This window comes from Camelus bactrianus, chromosome 8 (assembly GCF_048773025.1).
Source record: "Camelus bactrianus isolate YW-2024 breed Bactrian camel chromosome 8, ASM4877302v1, whole genome shotgun sequence".
NCBI classification, from domain to species: Eukaryota; Metazoa; Chordata; class Mammalia; order Artiodactyla; family Camelidae; genus Camelus; species Camelus bactrianus.
This window is the reverse complement of record NC_133546.1, coordinates 28,409,447-28,434,752: the sequence shown is the minus strand read 5'-3', so window position 1 is coordinate 28,434,752 and position 25,306 is coordinate 28,409,447. Positions and strand designations below refer to the sequence as shown.

At 37.9% G+C, this 25,306-nt stretch overlaps 1 long non-coding RNA gene across 1 annotated transcript; it reads right to left on the bottom strand.

The window, feature by feature from the left end:
- Positions 1-525: 525 nt before the first annotated feature.
- Positions 526-23,842, bottom strand: LOC123619789 (uncharacterized). Its single transcript, XR_006728469.2, has 3 exons — positions 23,719-23,842; positions 4,367-4,567; positions 526-3,884 (listed from the first exon to the last, which is right to left on the bottom strand). It is a non-coding gene; the product is annotated as an uncharacterized LOC123619789 (long non-coding RNA).
- Between the last annotated feature and the right edge of the window lie 1,464 nt (positions 23,843-25,306).

The window sequence follows — 25,306 nt, the reverse complement described above, 5'->3', positions numbered from 1 at the left end:
TTCAGCATTGCTCAGGCCCCTCAACCACGTGACTGACGTCTAGCCCTGCCACTGCTCAGGGTGGTGGGGCAGGCCTCCTCTGTCATCTGTCTTTTGTTGCCTAAGACAGTTCTGTGTTCAGTCCTTCCATATCCTTTCAGGTCCCCAACGCTGCATTTCCAGGATGCCAAACTCTGCCTGCCTACCCGGACCCTCACCATCTCTGCCCCACCTCCTGCCTGCCATGCCCCTACCTGCACCAACCTCCACACTCAGCTGCTCAGGGAACTTTTTGATCCCTGTGTTCTATCATTCTAAACCCAGGCTGGAACACATTTTTTTTTTGTACAACTTGGTACAAGTAGCATTGTCTTAAGGCAAAAGCTAATCGAGGCTTTTAGAAAGTGCCAGAATCCTGGAGGAAGAGCAATTTTCACTTTTTTCCAGGAGAAAAGTCTCATATAAAGGACTTGATAATAGATGGACTAATGAAACTCCTCCTTGAAGAGCCACGCTTAGATCAAAGCAGACAAAACCCCATAAATGCTCTGTTACATTCTCCATGTATTTGGCTCTTCATCATTTTTTAATATATTTTTTTCCCAGCTGCCATCTCAGGAGAAGCAGAAAAGCAAAGAGGACATAGAAAATTGACCTGTAACTTAAAAAGAGGATGACTCCACTCACGAGAGCCCTGATGGTGTCGACAGCACATACCAGAAATGGGACAACGAATGAAGTGGTGTCAATGCTCGGTGCACTCAGGCCACCAGAAAGCACTTCACCGTGCTCTCAGAAAGCTCCCGGATCTGTGCTGAGGAGAGGTCTGTACAATTGCTCTCATGTGAAGATGCTGTGAAAGCACAGCTTTTCCAGCTCCTAACTTTCTTGGATATGAAATGCACTGTGCTGTGTTTTGCATATTTTGCCCTTCTGTGTGGTTGCTGGGTTGGTGCCAGAAGCTAAGTTGGTGGAACTCCCACCCAAATCATCCAAGGACCTTTATCCTATTCTTTATTCCTTACAGTCAAGCGGCATTTTTCTTCTAAAGAACTCAAAGTGGCAAGATACTATTTCGGTATTATCTCATTTTTCTTTCCTTGTATTTTCTTTGTTAAAACAGCTCATAAGCCTGGCCCTCCTTCCATCCAGAGAGGAAGGGACAGGATAAACTTGGAAATTCTGACTTTTATTTTCCAAATCCTAAGCCCTTGAGGGAGGAGAAAATTTGTGGGCCCAGAGAAAGTGACCTTAATAATAAACTTGGTGGGTAAAGGATTCCACAAGCTGAGGAATATTGCCCAGGGCCCAGGGCTGTGGAGAAAGAGATGAACGAGTTTATGCTCTAGTTCCTGATCGTGCTTTCAGAGTGTTGGGTCCCAAAAGCAGAAGGGACTAAAGCAAGCAAGACCATGGAGACGGAGGCTTTGTGGGTCTCTAACCAGGCTCATAAGCTCAATGTGTCCAGGTTCCTGGTGAGTAACAGAAACATGAGCTTTGAGGCTGTATGAGTGGAGGAGACTAGAAGGGCTCATACAGAACTCTGGCCCATGGTCCAGGGGCCACATTGAATGGGACGATGGTTGTCTTAGTGTCTAGTGTGAGCAGATTACCAAGGTCCAGGGCTCACCCTGTGCCTTGGTGCCACATCAGCCCCAAATATTTTTGTTAGCTCAGAGTGGAATGGGAGAGGTGAAATCTTAACATGACCCAGGTTAATACTCATAGAAGTTTCAGGATGAGGCTTAAAGTGGAAATAAAACTGAGTTAAAGAAATTTTCAATTGTTTCCTGTGCACTTGACTTGGTGGGCTGATGATACTCCTGTCATCAGGGAGGTGTCCAGGTTAGTTTGGATCTTGGTGCTGCTAATAACCTGCTGTGTGATCTCAGGAAAGTCACTTAGCATCTCAAGCCTCGGTTTCTTCCACCATTAAAGGGAAACAATGGTAATACTTCCTCAGAAGATTGCTATATTAAATGAGACCATGTCGGACAAGGACTTGGAATGATGCTTGACTCCAAATAAGTAATGTCCTCAGATTGTAACTCTTGGTACCAGTAACGCTGATACCTGTGCTCATTGCCTTACAGTGGATTTGGTGAAATACTAATTGTGCACTTTGCTTGTATGAATATTGAAGATGTCAATACATTGATTCTCTCATCCCTTAAGATGTGTTCCCTATCTTGTGGCTCCTCTTGTCCTCATATAAAGATATTCCTAGAGTCTCCCCTATCAGACTAGGGTCCCAGACATCCTCAGACTCACTTGAATTTTGGTTTAACACGTTTAGGATGAGGCTCAGGTCTTTGTTATAAATTCCTATGAGTTTGGGCTTCAATTGATAGGCCAGAAGAAATCAGAAATTTCTTTTTGGAAACTTTGTTTCTTGTCAACCCAAGTTTCATTTCCTGTTTAAGAGTCTGTGGCAGAACATCTTAAGACCAGTCAATGGTTGTTCCTACATATTCGGTGGCCTGCTCAGTGGGAACTGCAGACCAGTCTTCAGTGGCAGGCTGGCTGCTCCAAGCTTCAGTAGGGAATGGCTAGATAGGCATGGAGGGGACCTGCACACCTTCAGATCAGTCTGCACCCCCGGTTGTGTACCAGTACATTAGGGAACTGGAGCAGTCTGTTGACCCTGAAATTCCTCCTTGGTCACAGCCTTTTAATTAGAGGCCTACTCTTCTACTGCAATCACTTCAGGAACTCTGTAGAAGTAGAGATCAGGTATGACTTGATCCCGGGAGGTGGCATCACACACATGCAGAACTTCCCTGGTTGACATCTGCCACCCCTCCCTTGTTGTTGTAGTACGTGTTGGCCGTGTCCACATTGCATGGAGGAGAGACTGTTACACATAGCAATGGCAGGCAGGTTAATGAAAGTGCCTCCGGGAGAGGCTGGTGGGCAGCCCTGGGATCAGTAACCACCGGAAGTCCGGAGTCTGGAAAGCTGCCTGGATCTGGTTAGTGAGGGTTTGAGGAGTGAAGCAACCAGCAACAGGAGTAACTGCAGTGGCAGCAGCAAACTTCAGCACAGTCTGCTGGTTGATATTCCCGAAGGATATGACACTGATGTCAGCCGGGTTTTCAATGGGCCACACTGGCATGAGCTACCAGCAGAAGCTTCTGTCAGGTTCTCTTCAAACTTTCCGTGTAGATGCCATCACTTTTCCTTTTGCAGATGTACCATGCCATTTTGAAGTCAAGGTTAGTGCCATGTAAGTGGGCTCCTGCTGCAAGGAGCTCAGGGACATTATTCTCCGTCATTTACAGGACATCAAGGGCTCCAGACATTGTGAAAGTTTTCCTGAAAGCCACAACAGGAACTGGGGGCAATGCCACATGGACCCTTCTCTGGGTAGCTCGAAAGGCCAGAAAATCTAATTGAAACATACGGAGTGAGGTCTTGTGGTCCACATGTGTAGTCCTTTGACTCTGATTCAAGAAGCGGAATATTCACAGAAGTGGAAGGATAAGAATGCATTCTGTATACTAAAGACTTTAGATAGCACTTCTCCCAGCTGGACTTCGGAGTTGTTGCAACTCCTCACTGCTGAAATTTTGTGTTTAGTTTTCTACTTAAACCCTTCATGCTGGTGGAGAAAATCACACGACTCACAGATCTTCAGCTGGACTTTCAGTTTTGCCTGGACTTTCGGTCTGGGCTTCCCTCGTTTTCTTTCTCTTGGCCATTGTCTATGATGACTACTCCAACCACCGAGTCTTGGGCATCCTCCCTCACTTTCAACAGATGATCTTGTTTTCTGCTTCTCTAGATTCTTCCCTCCTGCCTCCTTGGCAGCATCCTCCGTTGTTTAGCCTCACTCGCCCCTGTATCTTCAGCTTCTTTCTTTAATGGCTCCTCCTCCTCATTATCTAAGGTTGCTCACAGAGTTCCTTTATTAAAACACAAAGAACACAGAAATGAAACTGCTGCTCAGTCTTAGGCTCCCTCCAGCTGCCGGGCTATCTCTACCTTTCACTTCCAAATCAAGCATTTTTAAAGGTTGTGTCTACATCCCTACTCCCTCACCTCTGTCATTCCTTGGTCCACCGGAGTCTGGGGTATGCTTCTTGTCTTTCCACAGCAATTGCTCTTTCTTGACAAATCCAATGACAAGTTTTGAATTTTCCCCTCCATCCACCGGTGTCTGACACTGCTGACCCTCAGCCGTCCTCTCACCTGTCTGGGAGCTCCTTCTAAATCTTCCCCAAGCACTTCTCTATTTACCCAGTGTTTATACATCTACATTCTTCGAGGTTCTGCCTGGGCTCTTTTCTCTCACTCTTTATCCTCTCTCTGGTGAAGCATCTAATCCTGTGCCTTCAATTACTATCTTAAGAAAAAAATCTAAGAGTAAAATTGGAATCATTCTTACCTTTCCAGTTCCTCAACTCACATGTCCAGGCTCCAAGTCTTTTCAAGTCTTTGCATCAGCATCTTTTAGATCCTTGCCATTGTCCCAAACCCACTTCAGACTCATCATTTCTCACGGAAACTTCTGAAGGGGACTTCAGGGGGGGCTTATTGTATCCCATCTTGGTTCCCTCTAATGATCATCACAGCCCGAGAGATGTCTCTGAAACACATCAGCCAACATTTTCTGTTAGGGGCCAATAGTAATTAATTTAGGCTTTGAGATGGTCTCTGTTGCAGCTACTTAAATCTACTTTTGTAGCACAGCATCAGCCATAAACAATATGTAAATAAATAGGAATGGATGTGCGTCAAAAAAATTAATTACAGAACAGGCAGTGGACCAGATTTGGCTTATGATACAAAGACTGCCGATCCCTGTTTTGAAGCATAAACTTGAACATGTTCTTTCCACTGCCTTCAGAATCAATGACAAGTTCTTGAAAACAGCGTGTGAGCCAATCCAGACCTCTTACTGTCCACCTTTATCACAAAACTCAGTTCCAGCCACACTGGAAGCCTTGAATTGCTGCACTGTGCTTTGATCCACAGCTGACCTAGTAAGTCTGTTTGGGGCTGATTTTCTAAGCACAAGCTAACAAGGCAGGAAATGATGTAGGTTTGAATTATAGCTGTGACCTTACTAAAATTGTGATCTTAGGCAAGACTCAATTTCTTCATTTATGAAAACAAATAGGGATAATTTTATTATCTGGGAAAAATAATATTATCTGCCTCTTACATAATTCAGTTGCTGAAAAATAAACGGCATAGTGAAGATGAAGAGCACTCATAAGCTGTAAAGCATTATATAAATGTCCATGTTACCTACACAGGCTTGGCCAGTCCCTGCCTCCTCTTTCCTGCATCAGACTATCTCAGCTGGTACTCTCTCTGATCTTGCCCTCTACATCTCCCTGCTTTTTGGCAGTGTAGGGCAGCTGCAGCTCAGCGGGACCCTGGAGGATTCAGGCCACCTGTACCCTCTTCAGATCGACTTACTTGCTCCTTTGTAGAGCAGCCCACTCCCACTTCCTTGTCCAGCCCCAAATCTGGTGATGGAAGCCCCAGCCCCAGCGCATTTCTGGAGCAATTTCTCACACCCATGAGACCTAATTAGAAATGACCTCTGCGTGTGGGTGTGTGTGTGTGTGTGTGTGTATTGGGAGAGGTGGTGAAAGGCAAGGGAGAACTCAGGCTGCTCACTCTATCTGGCCCTCCCTCATTCCCTTGTTATTACAGGGAGGGGACACTGCATTTCCAAATGGAGGGATAATGCACTGAGCAGATTGTCAGGAAAAGCACGTCAAACCAGTGAGCCTTTCTGGATCATATATGCCCTTTGTGAGCCTGGGGATTATTCCCACCTATTTGCAGCAGCAGAATACGGTCCATACTTAAACATCAAACAGGACTTTTAATATTTATATATTATAAAATATATATTTATTTATTTATTTAATCTGTTTTATACCTTCTAACTTTGGTTATCTTCTTATTTAAAGAGTCTCTGACTCATTCAGGCTTCTTAACTCACTGAAAATTTCTGACAGGCATCAAAAGCACAGGGAGTTAATCTTCCATATTCTTTAAAGTTTTGAAGAAACAGCAGCCCTCACATCTGGCACCAGGATCAGTTACACAGGAGGACAGTATAAAGAAGCAGCAAAAGAACAGTGAAGCAGGTTTGTTTTTCCTTTGGGCCTGGAACTAGATCAAATTACTTTTACTAGAAAATGCACTTTTTTATACTTTATAGAAGATACACTTTCTGGATTACAAAATTACTAAGGACATCATGACAGGCATTTACATACATAAATTTCATCTACTGTGGGTGGTGCCTCTTACAAAGAATCATATATATATATTATATATCATATATATATTGCATAGTATAGCATTTTCACAAAGAAAGAAGTTCTGCATAGTTTTCTATAATTGATTTTTCATTTCAAATTTGATTAGAAATCCATTTCATTGTCTTAATCTTTCTCTCTTCCTGTTTAAAAAAATCCTGTATGTAAATGAATTAACTATACAAAAGTTTCTAGACTCTGCATTATGGCAACTACTATATATATCCTAAATAATATGTTAAAAGTTAAACTGCAAAAATAGAGCTACCCAATCTACTATGAGATTTCCTGGGCACCTTGGAAAAAAGCTATTTATTGTCTCTTTAAGTTTCTGAATGAGTATAGAGAGGCTTCATTATGAAGCAGATATAACACTTATAAACAAATGCACACCTGATAGCACAGTCCCAAAATACATGAAGCAAAAATTGACAGAATTAAAGGGAGAACTAGTTCTGCTATAACAGTTGAGTACTTCCATACCCTACTTTCTATAATGGACTGAACAACTAAACAGAAGATCAATAAGGAAATTGAGGATTGAACAGCACTGTAAACAAACTAGACCTGATTGACATATATAAAACACTCCAACCAAACAAGCAGAATATACATTTATCTCAAGAGCATTTGGGAATTCTCCAGGATAGACCGTATGTTAGAATACAAAACAAGTCTCAATACATTTTTAAAGTTTGAAATCATCCAAAGTATCTTCTCTGATCACAATGGAATAAAAATAGAAATCAGTACCAGAAGGAACACTGAGAAATTCCCAAATTTGAAGAAATCAAACAATAAACTCTAAACACAATTCAACCCATAACAAGAATTGTTGGGTTTTTTTCCTCAAGTCCAGTTAGAACACTGGAAAATGACTAATGGCCCAGCTGGAGATTAGGCTCTGTCCTTGGGCAAGTCAGCTGGGGCCAGGTCGGCTTGGGTAAGAAGAGTCCAGTCCTCCCGTAGATGCACAGTAGGGTCCGGGTGATTTCCCAGGAACAGGAAAGGGATCTGATCAGACGATATAGTAGGTCCACAACATTGATAGTGGTTTGTATAAAGTAAAAAGAGCCGTAAGGATATTCATATTTAAGACTCATAGAAAAAGGAAGCTGGTGAGTTAAGGGACATCTGTGGCTCTGCTGGGTCAGGGAAAGCTTTGAGCTCTTACCCAGGCAACAAGAGTCTTCGCATCTGGAAGTAGCAGTGGCCCACGAACCTGAGAGTGGGTATCTCTGGCTTTCTAAGCCAAAGAGAATAGAGTATATCTAAATGGCTCATTAGAACAAAGTGCCCTGAGCTAAACATTGAGAGCTGAAGTACAGAGACAAGTGGGTTGAAGAACCTAGGAAAAATATAAGGATAGAGGCGTAACTTAGACAAACGCCAGAGATAGTGCCGTTGCTCACAATAGTATACGTGCAAATTTCTAGAAGCATATAAGAAGGGTAGACTAGGTTCACCAGCGAGACCCGATGATTTTAAGAATATCTTTATTGCCTTATTCTAATTCTTTCATATGTATTTCATTTCTTTCCTTTGTCTCTGGAGGTGGAATGGGAAGAATGCTTCTGCATTCTAGGAACAAAGGTTTATATTGCTATTGTCACTTACAGGGGAAGACCTGGTAACAGGTAATAAGTCCCTTTCTCACTTCAGGTGCTCCCCCTGAGCAGTGTTTGCAGTGTCCCTCCTTTAAAGGTGCTCATCTTATCTGAACCCCACGGGGAAGCTGGAGAAGCACCAGGAGCAGCTCAGAGCACTGACAGGAGACGGCTGGTTCTCAAGGCAGAGCTTTCTTTTGTGCAGGGACTGCTGAGTTCGCCTCTGTTGCTGATAATTAACAGGCTCTTCTTCACCCTTGTGCAGGGAGAATTTCCTTTTTTTCCCTTGCCCCTGGCAGTGACCAGTCATACTTCTTCGACAGCTTAGTGAAATCCCCAGGAGAGACAGGATAAGAATAGCTCTCAGCAAATTTATGGCAAGAGGAAATTCTTTTGTAAGGAGTTTAAATTAGGAAATATATTGACTTTAAATAATATTTGTCCCATTTTGAAAACTTAGTGAAATGTGTTCAAATATTTTAGGTTCATTTAAATTCATTTGGTACATACAATATGTGACTTACCTAAAAGAAACTTTCCTGAGTACTCTAAAAACATAAAAATTAAACTTACAAGATTGGAGAAACTTGAATTTTCTTAAATGTCTTCAAACTGTGCGTAAACATAATAAGATTTCACTTTGCAATCACAAGTCTGAATTAATTATTCAATTAATATATTTTAAATTGGAATTATAAGGCTGCTGTGTCCTCTAATTGTCTAAATTCTTACAAACATAACAAGTACAAAAATATTAAAAAATACACAGATTCATTAATACAAATATTAATGTTGTGATTTTGATTACTTACAAATTTCTATATTTAATTCTAAATCTTTACAGAATTGAAAGATGCTTAACTATCGAGGAAATTATTATGCCTTTGCAAACAATTTACAAATATATCTTCTCTGCCATTTGAAATTCTGGAAGAGTGGAGGATTTCAGCTGGGATGCTAGATTCTTGAGGATAACATCGATGGGGCATGTTTTGACCTATTATATTATAACCCTCTAAATAGGATGGTCGAATGGCCCTCTTGGTCCATATTCCTGTGATTAGGTTGTATGTTACCCAATTCTTTTAACTACTCACCGAGTATGAGACTCCCACAGCAGCTACATAAATTATTCTCTTATATTCTTTTTGTTCTTTCAGTGGGTGCTGGCAGAGGGATCTTGTTCCAGCTACATATTTCTACATAAAAAAAAAACTACTTCAGAACTTAGTGGCTTTAAAAAAAAAATCTCCATTTTATTATATCACACAATTTTGTGGGTCAGAAATTTGGGCAGAAATCAGCTGGTCGTTATTCTGTTCCACCAAGTGATCTCCATTAACCCACACACAAGGATCACCCAGTGAATCCTACAGCATTGCGGACCCACAAAAAAATGTGAGATATAATAAAATGGACTGAAAAGTCCAAGATGGTTTCATTCTCATGTCTCATACTTTGGAAGAATGGCTGGAAGGCTGGACTTAGCTGGGACTGTCAATTAGAATGCTTACATGTGGTGTCTCTAGCAATGTGACCTCAGGGTGGTCAGACTTCTGACGTGGACTCTGAGGGGACTAAGAGTAAGTGTTCCTGTAAACAAGGTGGAAGCTTCATGAGCTTTTGTGATCTACCCTCAGAAGCCACATAGGGTTCACCTGCCCCTAGACTTGATAGGTTGAAGAGTCACATGCCCCATTTATATTCAAGAGGAGGGGACAGAGAGTCCCCCTTTCAATGAATATGTGACCACATTTTAAAACTGCCACAAAGCTATTAAGATAATTAAAGCTCTTCTCTATTTACTCAAAAGGTCTTTGACTTTGATGTGCACTCTTTTGAAATACATTCTGTATTTTACAAAAATATAACTTATAGATATTAAGACAACATCTGATTAAATTCTAATTATATTGCATTTCATTGTCTCACAATCTGGTCATGACTTTGAAAGATCATTCTTTTTGGTAAAATGACCTTGAAAGGTCATTCTACTTGATTAAATCATGTATAAGGACATTTCTGTCCTTTGTTTGCTAATGAGTCACAGTTGCCATCTCTTGAAATGAACTCAGAGGCAAAATGTCCTGGTCTTACATTAATGATTTTTTGAATTTTCCTGCCTAATAAATGTGCTATGAAAAATATTTTATGTTCCTATATATTCAATTCAACAAATATAAAATGTGTATCTTCTGTAAGTGAAGCACATATTAAAGAAAGACTTGGATTTTAGCAAGTGTAGATGGTTAGAAAGTCATTTAAAATGAATGGACAACAACTTAACAAAAAAAAAAAAATAACCCAATCCAAAAATGGGCAGAAGATCTAAACAAGCAATTCTCCAAGGAAGAAATACAAATGATCAATAGGCACATGTAAAAAATGCTCAATATCACTAATTATCAGAGAAAGGCAAATCAAAACTACAATGAGGTATCACCTCTCACCAGTCAGAATGGCCATCATTCAAAAGTCCACAAATGACAAAATGCTGGAGAGGCTGTGGAGAAAAGGGAACCCTCTTACACTGCTGGTGGGAATGCAGTTTGGTGCAGCCACTGTGGAAAACAGTATGGAGATTCCTCAAAAGACTAGGAATAGATTTACCATATGACCCAGGAATCCTGCTCCTGGGCATATATCCAGAAGGAACCCTATTTCAAAAAGACACCTGCTCCCAATGCTCATAGCAGCACTATTTACAATAGCCAAGACATGGAAACAGGCTAAATGTCCATCAACAGATGCCTGGATAAAGAAAATGTGGTATATTTATACAATGGAATGCTATTCAGCCATAAAAACTGACAACATAATGCCATTTGCAGCAACATGGATGTTCCTGGAGAATGTCATTCTAAGTGAAGTAAGCCAGAAAGAGAAAGAAAAATACCATATGAGATCGCTCATATGTGGAATCTAAAAAATAAATAAATAAATAAATAAATAAATAAATAAATAAATAAATAAATAAATAAATACAAAACAGAAACAGACTCATAGACATAGAATACAAACTTGTGGTTGCCAAGGAGGAGAGGGGTGGGAAAGGACAGACTGGGATTTTTAAATGTAGAATAGATAAACAAGATTATACTGTATAGCACAGCATATACAAGATCTTGTGGTAGCTCACAGCGAAAAAAAAATGTGACAATGAATATATATATATGTTCATGTATTGTGCTCTACACTGGAATTTGACACAACATTGTAAAATGACTATTACTCAATAAAAAAAAATGTTAAAAAAAAGACATACAAATGGCAAATAGGCACATGAAAAAATGCTCAATATTGCTAATTATCAGAGAAATGCAAATCAAAACTACAATGAGGTGTCACTTCACACCAGTCAGAATGGCCATCATTTAAAAGTCCACAAATAATAAATGCTGGAAAGGGTGTGGAGAAAAAGGAACCCTCCTACACTGTTGGTGGGAATGTAATTTGGTGCAGCCATTATGGAAAACCATATGGAGATGCCTTAAAAAACTAAAAATAGACTTACCATATGATCCAGCAATCCCACTCCTAGGCATATATCCAGAGGGAATTCTAATTCAAAAAGATACATGCACCCCAATGTTCAGAGCAGCACTATTTACAATAGCTAAGACATGGAAACAACCTAAATATCCATCAACAGATGACTGGCTAAAGAAGTTGTGATATATATATATATATATATATATATATATATATATATATATATATATTATAATATAGGAATATTACTCAGCCATAAAAAAGAATATAATAATGCCATTTACAGCAACATGGATGGACCTGGAGACCGTCATTCTAAGTGAAGTAAGCCAGAAAGGGAAAGAAAAATACCATATGATACCACTTAAATGTGGAATCTAAAAAAATGACACAAATGAACTTATTTACAAAACAGAAACAGACTCACAGACATAGAAAACAAACTTATGGTTACCTAGGGGGAAAGGAGGTGGGAAGAGATCAATTGGGAATTTGAGATTTGCAGATACCAACTACTATATATAAAATAGATAAACAACAAGGTCCTATTGTAGAGCACAGGGAACTATATTCAATATCTTATAGTAACCTATAATGAAAAAGATATGAAAAGGAATATATGCATGTGTATGTATGACTAAAACATTGAAACATCATGCTGTACATCAGAAATTGGCACAATGCTATAAACTGACTATACTTCAATTAAAAAAAAATGAATGGGACAAGATGAGCAAGCGAGGTAAGACATCTTTGAGGACAGTGTGCTAAGAAAAGATACACACACATCTGCAAACTGCTTCATTCAGTAAGGCTTGGGGACCAAGTTCCTTTTGTTTGTCTCATTTTATCTGGTTAATTCCTCCAGGGATCTTAATCTTGATTCTGCTTTTTGGGTGATTGTGTCCATTGCCTGTTATTAAAAAAGAATTGGTAGATTTTGAATAAGTGTTTGTTGACTGAATAAATGAATGACCAATTTTAAAGAATTTGAAGATAATAAATCAGCTCTTCACACTAAAATTAAACTGCTCCTAATTTAATTTTTCAGAGATCAGGAGGCATTTTAGGTTCTCACTTGTGCCTTTGGTCATCAGTAAATAATCAGTTCTTATTGTTTTTGCCATTCAACTTATTTTGCTTCTCCAAGTATTTTGATTCTATATAAAGAGGCACGTACTATGTTTCTCTCTGTTTTTTTCTATCTAAATAAGAAGATAGAAAATCAGTACGGTAAGAATTCAGAGCGAGCTCACGGATACACCAGCCACCACCAGCTCTTCTCGGTGGTTGCTGCAAAACATCCTTGGGAATAAAGTCTTGGTTTGGTTCCCGTGAAATGCCCTGAAGGATGCACGATGTTTGATGTGTAGGAAAGGCAAGATAATATTACAGAATCGCCCTCCCCTACATTCAGCTGGTTTTGATCTCACTCAGTTGTGTCCTACAATGTGGGTCTGGAGAGAGATTTGCTTGATCTGCTGCAGGTTTAGTTGCAGGATTGCCCTACCTTTCGCATTTCATTGGTTAGTTCTAACTCCACATTAATCTCCTCTTTCCCCTCCAAATGCCATGTTCTCTTTGCTTTGTCTTACATGCCTTGTGACACTCTTGAAAATAACCTACTTAGTTAAGGGGGTCCGAGAGGAAAAGCTATTCCTGTGATTTAGGGTGACGATTTCAATTCTCAAATACTCTCTAAATATAGAGTCTACTTGCTTGAAAAAAGTGTTTAGATTGGGATCAGTTGTGACAGGTTTCTTGCTTTCAAGAATCTGAAGGGAGAGCTGAACAGAGGGGAGGAATGAAATGTGAAATGAGTTTCCTAGTCTTGTACCTTGGCAGGCTGAGCTGTGTCACCATGGGAAAAAATTCGGGGGAGTGTGACATGGGAGAGTGGCTGTTTTTCTCCTGATGCTGTTGAAGCGAAGTGACTGGGGTGTCAGGGCTTTGCTATCTTTCAAAAACAAAAAGGCTTCCTGGTAGGAGGGCCTCTAACTATTTTTGATTTACTACCTAATTTTCAGACACTAGAAATTAACAAGAACAAGAAATGAAGATGGGCAGGGAATAGCAGGAGCTCTACAATGACGACTCATGCGTATGAATAAACAGCGTCACTTCAGCATGAAGACGAACCAAGTGCGGCCATCGAGAAACACCAAGGCCTCTGCTACCTTCTATTTCTTAGAACTTCATCTTCGTACACTGTACAGTGATGAGATGGTGCCAACAGCTGATCATGAACATTAGCTTCTTTTCCAAACTGGCCCATGAGGTTTTACTAAGTAGTCTTTGGAGGGAAAAAAGAAGGTTTTTCTCCCTTAAAAAATTAAGGTTGAGAAAGGAGGATTGCTGATCTAGTATGCCTAAAATTGTAAAAACTAACTAAATAAATAAAAATTAGTAAAATAATTTTTCGTGTACAAAGATTCTAATGCTGATCTGGCCTCTTTTTCCATGGAACATGAATTTGTCTGATTCAGCTAATTTTGCCAAATGATTTTTACTCAGGTAATGCAATAATACATTTTTTAAAATTTGAATATATTTTATTATGTTGCATTTATTTGCTAATGTTGTTGATAGCAGTGATCAGTCTTATTTCTGATTTCAGTGAAAATGAATTTAGTAGGTTTTTACATAAATTGATATTTCCTTTAGTTTGGAGAGTGAATTGCCCAAGGTTCCCCAGTGTTTCTTTCCATCCTGGTTACACCTCCCCACTGTGTCATGGTGGTAGAGTGTACTTCTCTGCCTACATTGAAGTTGGGCTTGGCCACGTGACCTGATACGGCCATTGGCCTATTAATGTATATCTCTCAATCCAAGTCTTCAAAGGTGTTCCTTTGAACTGCCCCAGGTAGCTGGTACTCCTTTGTAGAGGTCTGAGAATGAAGACACTTTTAAAAAAAAATAAACTGGACCTGAAGCCTGGAGTTCAGTGTGGCATTGCAAAGCCCAGACTAGATCAGCCAAACCACTGCAACGTGCACACCTGTGAGAATGAAAATAATTATTTATTGTTGCAAGTCACTGAAATTCTGAGTTTGTCAGTATTGTAGCAAAAGTGGACTAATACAGACCTTCACTCTAGAAGTGGTTGTTGTCTTTATAAAAATTCAATATATATGATATTTTTGTCTTTGGGACTAGGGGAGCAGGTGGTATGAAAACTAGTGTAGAAAGCTGGAAAACTTACAGTCTGTGTTATGTACTGACAAAACATTTGGGATCCCCATGGGGGCAGAAAATATGCTTAATGAAATATGGAATTAGAAAGTTACTTCAAGGCAGAATGTTGATAGCATAAGCAGGTTGTTGTAAGAAAGAAATAATCTCAGGGAAAAAAAATTTGGCCAGTTTGCAAGCAGAATTGAAAGTAAACAAAGAGAATCTAAACAATGTAGGTTGGGTGATGAAGCTGTTTCTCACTGAACCACAGCAAAAGCCACGAAGACATAGAGCAGAGACAATCAAAGATGGGACCTAAAGCATTCTTTTTTAAGACCTGAAAAATTAGACTAGTGTTAGGAAATCCTTACAGAAAGGTATGTCTCTGAAATCTATTTTATAATTGGATACCTTAATAGTTTTTTTGGTGCCTTATGTAAGAATTTTTTGCTTATCCCAGAATCAAAGAAATATTCTTCTATTTTCTTCTAGAAAATTTATAGTTTTAGTTTTCACATTAAGATCAATGACCCTTTATGAGTTAATCTTTTGTGATGTGAAGAAGGAGTTCAGATCAAAATTTTTTCCTCTATGGATATCTGATTTCTTCAGCACCATTAATTGAAGAGATCTTTCTTTCTCATATTAAATTTTATTAACATCTTAAATCTATTAACATCAAGTGAGCTCTCTAGGCTGATCAATTAATTTATGGGCTTATACTTATGCCAATAAGAAATTTATTGTTTTAATGAATATGGCTTTTTGTTAAGTTTTGAAATCTTCTAATATATCTCTTCCAACTTTGTCTTTTTTAATTGAGATTATTTTGACTATTTCAGGTTTTTTTCTTCATATGCATATTAACATCAATTTATCAACATCTATAAAAACAGCTGTTGGTATTTTATTTGGGACTGTAATCAATGACTTAACAATATTAGTTTTGCTCCATGAGCATGATCTGTCTTTCCACCTACTTAGGACTTCCTTCATGTTTTCTCAGCACTTGTTTTCTTGTAGTTTTCTCTTGTAGCTTTCAGTGTAGGAGAATTTGCATTTTTTGGTTAAATTTACTTCTAGGTATTTGCCGTTTAAAAGCTATTATAAATGAGATGTTTTTAAATTTACTTATGCAATAGTTTACTGCATGTATAGGGACATGCCACTGGCATTTTAAAATATTGACCTTATATTAGATGACTTTGCTAAATTCACTGATTAGTTGTAGTACTACATCAATTCTTTTAGATTTTCTACTTACATATTCCTGTCATCTGCAAACAGTGATAGTTCTACTTAGACGTTCCAACTTTATGACTTACTTGTTTTTATTACATGAGCCAGGACTTTTGTTACAGTGTTGAATGGAAGTAGTGAGAGTGGATATCTTTGCTCTCTTCTTTATCTTAGGGTAAAGGCATCCAGTATTTTATAGTATAACGTCAATTATTGAGAGCTGTATGCTAAAAACTCTGATGACTGTGGATCTGTTTATCCATTTCTTATTTATTCTTGCCTATTTTTTGCTTAATTTCTTTTGAAGTAACATTAAATGCATACATAATTAGGATTGTTACATGTTTCTAATGGATTGACCCATTTATTATTATGAAATATCCTACTTCATCTCTGGGTAATATCCTTTATCTTGAAGTTTATTTTATCTGATATTAATGTAATCATGCCAGCTTTCTAATAATTACTAATTAGATGTTATAACTTTTCAGTCTTATCTTTTATCCTATTTGTGTCTTTATATTTAATGTGTGACTTTTTGCCTAGATGTTGGTTTCTAAACTTCTCCTCACTAAAAGAAAGCAGATATCTTTAGATAATGGTTCAGTTCATGACAAGAGAAACAAACAAACAAAATAGCTTAGACTATTTTGTTGCGCCAGAAATTAAGGATACACTTAAAATAAAATTGGGAGCATGTTAAATAGATGCAGGAGACATCTGTGAGGATATTGAAATATTATTTATGTAGTATTTCACCAATAATGCATAATATGAATCCAGTCGTAAGGACAAATCAGAAAAAATCAAATGAAGGGAAATACCATAAAATAATTGACCTATATTCTTTGAAAGTGCCATTAAAAACAGAGAAAGGCTGAGGAACTGTTTCAAATTTTGAAAGTCTGAGGAGACATGACAACTAGATACAGTTTGTGATCCTGGACTAGATTCTGTACTGGGGAAGTTTCTATAAAGGATATTTTTGGGACAATTGTTAACATTGGAATATGGGCTGTATGTTAAATGCAAATATTGTGTCAACGTTGGTAACTATACTGAGGTTATATAAGAGAATAGTCTTATTCTTAGAAAACATACACCAAGTATCAGGCGTAAAAAGGGCATAATATATGAAACCTACTCTCAGATCGTTCAGAAGAATCAGTAAGATAGCAAATGGGACAAAATGGAAAACGTTGATGATTCTGGATAAAGTACTTAGTGTATTCTTACAACTTTTCTGTAAGTTTGAAAATATTTAAAAAGAATAGTGTGTTTCTTGTAAACAGAAGAATATAGTTGGCTCTGCTATTTTAACTCCCTTTCAACAGTAGATCATCTGTTTTGTACTTGAAGATTTTGGTTTAGTTATATTCAACATAAATACTAATATGTTGGGCTTTAGCCTATCATCTTGCTGTTTGTTTTCTATTTATTTCACCTGTTCTTTGTTTCACTTGTCTCTTTTCGATTAACTAGTTATTTTCATTATTCTTTTATCCCCATCTGTTGGCTTTTTAACTACACCTTTTTGCTTTTATTAGTGGTGACTCTAGGGTTGTTCTGTTCAATATGATAGCCACTACCCATATGTTACTATTTATATTTAAATTAAAATGAAAGAAAATTTAAAATTGAGTTCTTCATTTGTACTAGTCACATTTCAAGTGCTCTGTAGCCACATGTGGCTAGTGGCTGCTGTATTTGAGAGTACAGAGTACAGAACATTTCCACCATTTCAGAAAATTCTATTGGACAGAACTACTTTACAGATTAAAATATATATCCCTAACTTATTTCTGTCTACCTTGAATTCATATTCTACCACTTTACAGATAGTGTAAGAAGCATACAACAGTATATTTCCATTTATCCACCATCTAGCCTTTTGTTCTAATATTGTCATTTATTTGACTTGTATATATGTTATAAATCCCACAGTTTTTTGCTTATTTTTGCTTTAGGTGGTAGCCTTTTTAAAATTTTAGTAAAAATAATGTTTTAAAATGTACCCACATATTTCTCTTTCCTGTGCTTTTAATTCCTTCCTTGGTTTGTGATTATTTCTCCTCATCCTGAAGAACTGCCATTAGTAGTTCACGTTGTCTTCTTCTGCTGGCTTCAGATTCTCTCACCTTCTGTTTGGATTTGTTTTTGGTTTTCAGTGGTTTAACTAAGACACGCTGAAATGTGGTTCTTTGTACTTACACTTTTGAGATCAGCTGAACTTATTGAACATGTATGTTTATATCTCTCATCAATTTTTGAAAGTTCTCAGCCATTATATTTAAAAATATTTGTCACTTTCTCCTCTCCATCTGGAACTTTTTTTGTATGTTAAACAACTTAATATTATCATATGTGTCTTTCATTTGGTGCTATTTTTTTCTTCTCTTTTTAGTTTGGATAATTTATATTGACTTGTCTAGATGCATGTGTATGTGGTTGAGGAGAGAGCAACACAGATACATTAGAACATCAATCAAAGCATAGCCTAGAGGAGAAAACATTCATAAAAGACTTGCGTATCCAGGAGTAGGGGAAACATTTTGTAAGTGATGTTCTCTTCCTCTGGTCATCACTCGATCTTCTTTGCTTTCTTCCAGTGTGTGTCAGTTAATTCTTTTTTGAGACAATTGGAGAAAGTATAGTACTGTGTCTACCAAAAAGCCAAAGAAAAGTTATCTGAATGGAAAAATTAATTTTTAATTGCCACGGTTGGATATTTCTGTGGTAAGTTTAGGATGAAAAAGCTCACCTCACTAGTAAATCAGGAAGAGCTGACTGTGAATGACAGGATTTCTCATTGATGCCCTTCGGATACTAACATGATGGACAATCAGTACAGATAGAACTGGTCAGTCAGAAACAGAATAAGTATGTTCTGGCAACAACAATAATATATCTTCTAAAAAGAGTTTTCAACTACTTTTCTTCAAAACTGTGCTCCTTAGGCAGTGATTCACTAAGTAATAATATGACAAAAAACAACAGCAATGCTAGGAATGAGGGGAAGGCAAAGAGAAAGGGGAAACATTTATTGGGCTTTTACTTAGTGCAAGGTGCTGCACAAAATCTTTCTGAGTTAAGTTTTATTATTATTCCTATTGAATGAAGAGGGAAAACAAGGCACAGAGAAGTTGTGCTGCTTGAGCAATGCAGAGAGCATCTATTTAACATCTACTTTACCTCTCCAGTGAGTGGAGTAATGATTTGGGGAGTATTGACCTTGGATAAAGTGGTGATTCTGAGTCAAAGTTAATTTAATTAATTTTACCAGTGATTGATTCAAAATGGGTTAATGACCCAATTCTGACATGAGGCGTGCCATGAGGAAAAGTTTGATGGAATCTTTTGAGGAAGGTCTTAACTTGCTTGAAAAGACAATCACATTTTCCCAGTGGGCTTGAACTAGGAGGAACATAACCATGGTTGCTACTAGTGGCCATCTCATAATTGTGAAAGGAACCAGATTTACTATGATGCATGGACAAGAATATTAGACAGAAAGATCCTGGGTCCTGATGAGAATGAATTACCTTGAAGCTGCCCACCTCTGGAATCTTTCTTACATGAATTTTTTTTTTTTTTTTTTTTTTTTGCTTAAACTAGTTTGAATATGAGTAGAGCAAAACTAGAGTTGTACTCACTTAACTTTAATCTTTAAATTCCAATAAATTATTTCACTTGTACTATTAAGCATGACAAAATAAACACCCATCTTTGCATACCTTGTTTGAATATTTTTTATACTTTTTATTTTATTATTTAAAAACCAATGTTTATCATTCATATCACAAAGGGCTATTTTTCTTAATAAAAAAGAAGCTCTACAAATCAATACACATATAACAGTTAAATGGAAAAATAAGCAAAAGCCACAGGCAAGTCACAGAAAAGGAAATAAAAATAAATCTTAAGTATAAAAGATGCTGAGCTCCACTCATAACAAGATAAATGAAAACCAAAATTACACTAGTCTGCACTATTTTCCTTCCATCAGATTGCAAAGACAAACATATGTGATAACACACTTTGCTGCCAAGTGTGGAGAAACAGCATCGTCATACGTTACTCATGGTCATTTAATTGTCAACTTTTAGGAAGGGTCATTTGTCACCACCTTTTTTGATCTAGCAATTTCACTTATAGAAACTTACAAATATATTTATACTCATGTGAAATTACATTTTCACAAGTTTATTACTTTCAGTTTTGTTTGCTATAGCAAAAGATTGGAAACAATCTATAACAAACTAGTTGACTAAATTATGGCGTCCTACATAATGTAATACCATGGAAGTACTTTTAAAAAAGGAGAAAAATCTAGGAAGAGACAAAGTGATACCCAAGACATATCGTTTAAGCAAAAAAGTTAAGTACAGAGCAGTGTATGTAATGTACTACCAATTATATAAGAAGGAGAAAATAATGTGTTTTGGAATTTATATGCATTTATATGTACATATATATATGTTTGTGCAATATATGAACTTGCTCAACTCTTTGTAAACTATCTCTAGGAGGATACATAAGTAAATGATGACATTTTTTGCCTTTAGAAAGGGAAGCCAGGTGGCTGAAGGCAGGTATCAGAAGAGATTTGTACTTTTTGAATTTAAACACAAATATATTTTGAAAAATAAATAAGCACAATTTAAAAAACCCAAATAAACAAACAAATAAATATATATACATGAACACATATAGATAGTAAGACAATTTCTGTTAGTAATTGAAGAAAAATTTTTCAAGAATTTATTTGGATGAATTTTTTTTGCTAAAGCTGCTTATTATCCTTTTTTTAATATGTATTTTTATTCAAGTATATTCAGTTTACAATGTGTCAATTTCTGGTACAGCACAATACTTCAGTCATATAGGAACATACATATATTCATTTTCATATTCTTTTTCACCATAGGTTACTACAAGATATTGAATATAGTTCCCTGTGCTATGCGGTATAAACTTGTTTATCTATTTTATGTATATTAGTTAGTATCTGCAAATCTAGAACTCTGAATTTATCCCTTCCCATTCCCTTCCCCCATGGTAACCATAAGTTTGTTTTCTATGTCTGTGAGTGTGTTTCTGTTTTGTAAACAAGTTCGTTTGCTTTTTTTTTAGATTCCACGTATAAGTGATATCATACGGTATTTTTCTTTCTAAAGACGCTTGTTATACTTTAGACATGTTTCTTGATTAAACCAGAATGTGCTTTCAAATTTATTTACACAAAAATATGCTGACATCACATGTCATACAAAATTGCTTACATATGTATATGTCTATATGTGTATGTCTGCATGTGTATATATGTTTAGGTACACTTAGAAAGAGGAGAGATGTATACACCCCCACACATACGTTTACACACTCACCCCTAGAGAGATGCTTGGAAGTAATATAGGTATCAACTATTATTCGTAGTAATCTCTCTCCAGGTGATAGAATTTGCATGATTTTTGCTTTCTTCTTTGTACTTTTCTATAGTTGAATTTACGACGTGCAATGAATATGTATCTTTTTCCCCAAAAGAATAAAATTTTTGTAAAACAATAACAAAATATTCATAAGTTGGAAAAATTTATACCATAGTGAATAATAGCATCAGGTATCCTAAATTGCCACTTGAAATTAGAATAAAAACAGCACATTTTGGAATAAAAATTGCCAGTTCCCTTCCTTAATAGCACAGCAGCCTAATAAGAGTGGTATTTTTCTAAGGTTCCCGATATTTCCAGGTGTCAGAGCCCCACATGTTTTCCTGCCAGTGCCTGCCTGGATGCAATGTTGTTTTTTTATCTTGTAAACAAAGATTTACACAGAAAAACTTGTAAAAAAAAAAAAAAGGCACTGATTCACCAAAAATTGTGGAGTCTTTTATCAGATAGGATTGCGGGCACACACCATCACCCTTAAGCAGCCTAACGTAGGAGGGATGGTTTGGTCTGATATTTATACCCTTTTCCTGGAGAACTCCTAGGTTATTTCTCTCTACCCTGTCCTTTGGCACTGATTAATTTTCCTGAACTTCCTCTTCAAGTCTTGAGAAGTGGCCAGCACATTTGCTCCCTGCACTAAATTGTTACATGACCTCTTAACTCAGTAACTCCCAATTTATAATCACAATATGGAAAGAAGTACAAAATTTCCAATGCCAAACCCTAGTGTGCACATACTAAAAATAAAAACATATACACAAAGAAAACCATTGTCTTTTTCCAGTGAGGTGCCGGTTCTTAAATCAAAAAACTTAAATTTGCTGGACTATCCAACCTAAAAAATGAAACAATAAATGATTTAAAAAGTATGCCTATACTAACTAATCTACTCAACAAGCACTATGGTGCCAAGGACTATGATAGGTTCATTATCTTCAACCTGCCAAGGAACCTTCATGCTGTTTTCCATAGTGAGTGTACTGATTTGCAGTCTCACCAGTCATGCACTAGGGTTAACAGTGCACTCATTTAAAGAATGAGAATTCTTTCTACTAAGTTCGCATCTGCACTGAACCTCTAGGAATGGGCAAGGGGTGTGTCAGTTGAGTCTGTCCTTTTTTATTAGATAAGCAGTTTTCTAGATGCAACACTCAACACTCATCCACTTGTTGGTCAAACTGTATCGTGAAGCCAGTCCTGGCTGGAAGATGTTGGGGGAAAGAGGTTGGAGCTGGGGTCAGCAAACTGGAATGTGAGTCAAGGAGAGAGAGTTTAAGAGAAGAGAGGAGCAGTGTGAATGGGGCTGAGCAGAAGCTGGGGAAAAGCACCTGTCACAACCGCCTGGGGAGTTTGGGGTTGGGGATGGGAGATGAAGGATGGGTGATGCAGCCGCCTTGGCCCCTTTCATAGTTTTCGCTTCAGACTCACCCTTCCAGGTTGGCTTATATAAAATGGATTTACCATGTCTCTTTTGTATTCATTCCACAAATATTTATCATGAGCCTAGTACATATTGTCAGAAGGTTTTTTAAATGAACACATAACTCAAGACTGTGTGGGCTATAATAAAAATAAAAAGTATGTATTGTAACTATATATATAGTTAGTCTTTGTCTCTAGTTCCTGGTACATATCTCCTAAAGTGCTTGGAATGTCCTGAGTGATAGAAGTGCCTTGCGTTACTCATAATGAAGCCCTTTGGAGCACACCCGAGCCTACGCTCTTGAGATAACTCAGGGTGGGGCTCCTAGACAGGCCCCCAGGATGGGGGCTGCTCAGCAAAGAGGCTAAACATAAGATTAGAGGGTGGGAACTCTCAGCTCCACCCCTAGACCACGAAGGAGGGGAGGTGGGCTGGAGATTAGGTTATAAAAGTTCTTGAACAATGAGGTTTGGAGAACTTCTGGGCTGGGGAACAGGTAGAAGTTCTGGGAGGGTGGTGCCCCTGGATAAGGCAGATCAGCTCGGCACTCCCCCCATACCTTGTTCTGTGCATCTCTTCCATTTGACTCTTTCTGAGCTGTATCTTTTATAGTAAACTCGTAATTGTAAGTAAAGTGTTTTCCTGAGTTCTGTGAGTCATTCTGGCAAATTATCAAACCTGAGTGTGTGCAGGGGGGGTCATGGGATGCCCCTTAATTTGTGGGATCTGATGTTAACTCAGGTACATAGTGTTTTGTTTGTTTGTTTTCCCTCCAAATATATTCTCTATTTCCTTCAGAAACTGGCTTTAGTCCTCCAGTCCTTGTAAACGTTTAACACAATTGGTGTGAGATCAAACGGTAAGTGTCTATACCCTTGGTCAATGTTGCTGGGGTGAGTTTATACCAGGAGAAGTTGGAGCGAATGCAGTGAGCACATTGGGGAGCACAGAACTGGAGAATTTGTGTTGAAAAAGACATCATCCATTTAGTGTCAGAGAAAAAAACAACAGACTGCAAAACCTAAAAGGCGAAAACAAAAACAAAACCACACAAACAACAATAAACTTACCATCATGACCATTAGTTTTCGCATGCTAGCAGGAAACAACGCCTGGCAGTACAGACCCTTCCTTAAAAGTGGCAGTTCTTTCAAGCTGAGAGAGCAGTCGAATTGGCACACGTCTCAGAGTCCACAGTGCAGGGAGGTGAGGTCGGTAGGTGCCACGTACACAGCCAGTCAGCCCTACGCTTCTGTCACCACATAACCCATCCCCACTGAGCCATGTCTTTAAAAGGCGGACCCACGCCTAAATGAAGCCTGGTTTGCTAACATTTTGGGACACCCAGAAGAGGCATGTTTTCCCACAGTTGTGTTGAATAAACATAGCCAAATTGTGAGTTGTAGATCCTTGTTATGAGTTGAATTGTGGTTAAACTGTCTGCAGATTCTTTTTTTAAATACAATTTTTGAATAGGCAAATATGTACATTATTTAATTCAAATCAGAATTTTAAAGGCTTCTTATCAGCCTTTCTCCACTAGTCAGGTTGATCTTTGAGCCTCTGTTTGCCAAAGCTGAGGTTTATCACTTAAAAACACCTTGGCTTTATATTTAGTCTGATAATAAAAAAAAAGACTAACATGCTTGAACTAGACAGCTAGAATATTGCTTATCCAAACTGTTTTTTATTTGTATCATTTTCTCTTCTTTCTTGGATCCAACTTGCTTGGATTAGCTTTATTTAGTACTCAGTACAAATGTCAAACTAGTTAAATTTGGTGTACATAATAAACCATCCCTAAATGTAGAAACTTAAAGCAGTAACAATTTATTACATCTTAGAATTCTGTGGGTTGACCAGATGGTCCCCCTGCATTCTGCGGTGTCAGCTGGGGCGCTGGGATGGCTGGAAGGGCCAGAATGGCCTCACTCATGTTGCTGGCTGTTGGTGTCAGGGGTCAGTTGGGAACTCAGTTTAGATTACTGACCAGGGCCTTGGTTCTTCTCTAAGTGGGTCTTTCACACAGCTGCCTGGGCTTTTTACTGCATGGATGCTGGGCTCTAAGAAAGAGCACTCCAAACCTAGTGTAAGAAGTTACACACAAACCATTGAATTCCACTGATCAGAATCTATCCGAGAAATGTATCCTGGTTATGCAAGATGGGAAGCTGGGTGACGGTTACACAGGAACCCACTATAAGTATGTTTGCAACTCTTCTACAAATTAAAATTATTTTAAAATAAAAAGTTTACAAAGAAATAAGTCACAGGGTCAGCTCAGATTTAAAGGGAGGGGAAAGAGACTCCACTTTTTGATGGGGCAATGACAGGTTATATTACAAGAGAGCACGTCAGATGGGAGAAGTTGTTGTAGCAACATAGTGAGCTTCTAAGCTCTGTTCAGAACATTTTAGCCACAGCGTGGCGTGTGTGTGTGTGTGTGCGTGCGTGTTTGATTTCTAATGCTTTCTCACCTGCATTTGTCAACCTTCCTCTTTAATTTTTGAACCAGCTATTGAGAAGTACTTCTGTGTTCATATTTCTGTCCATTCCTCCTTGGATCACGTTTTCTGAACATGATCCAGAAAAAAGTAGGTTGTCTTAAGTAAAACTAGGAAGCAGCCACTGACTTGACTACTGTGATGTGCTGAGCCC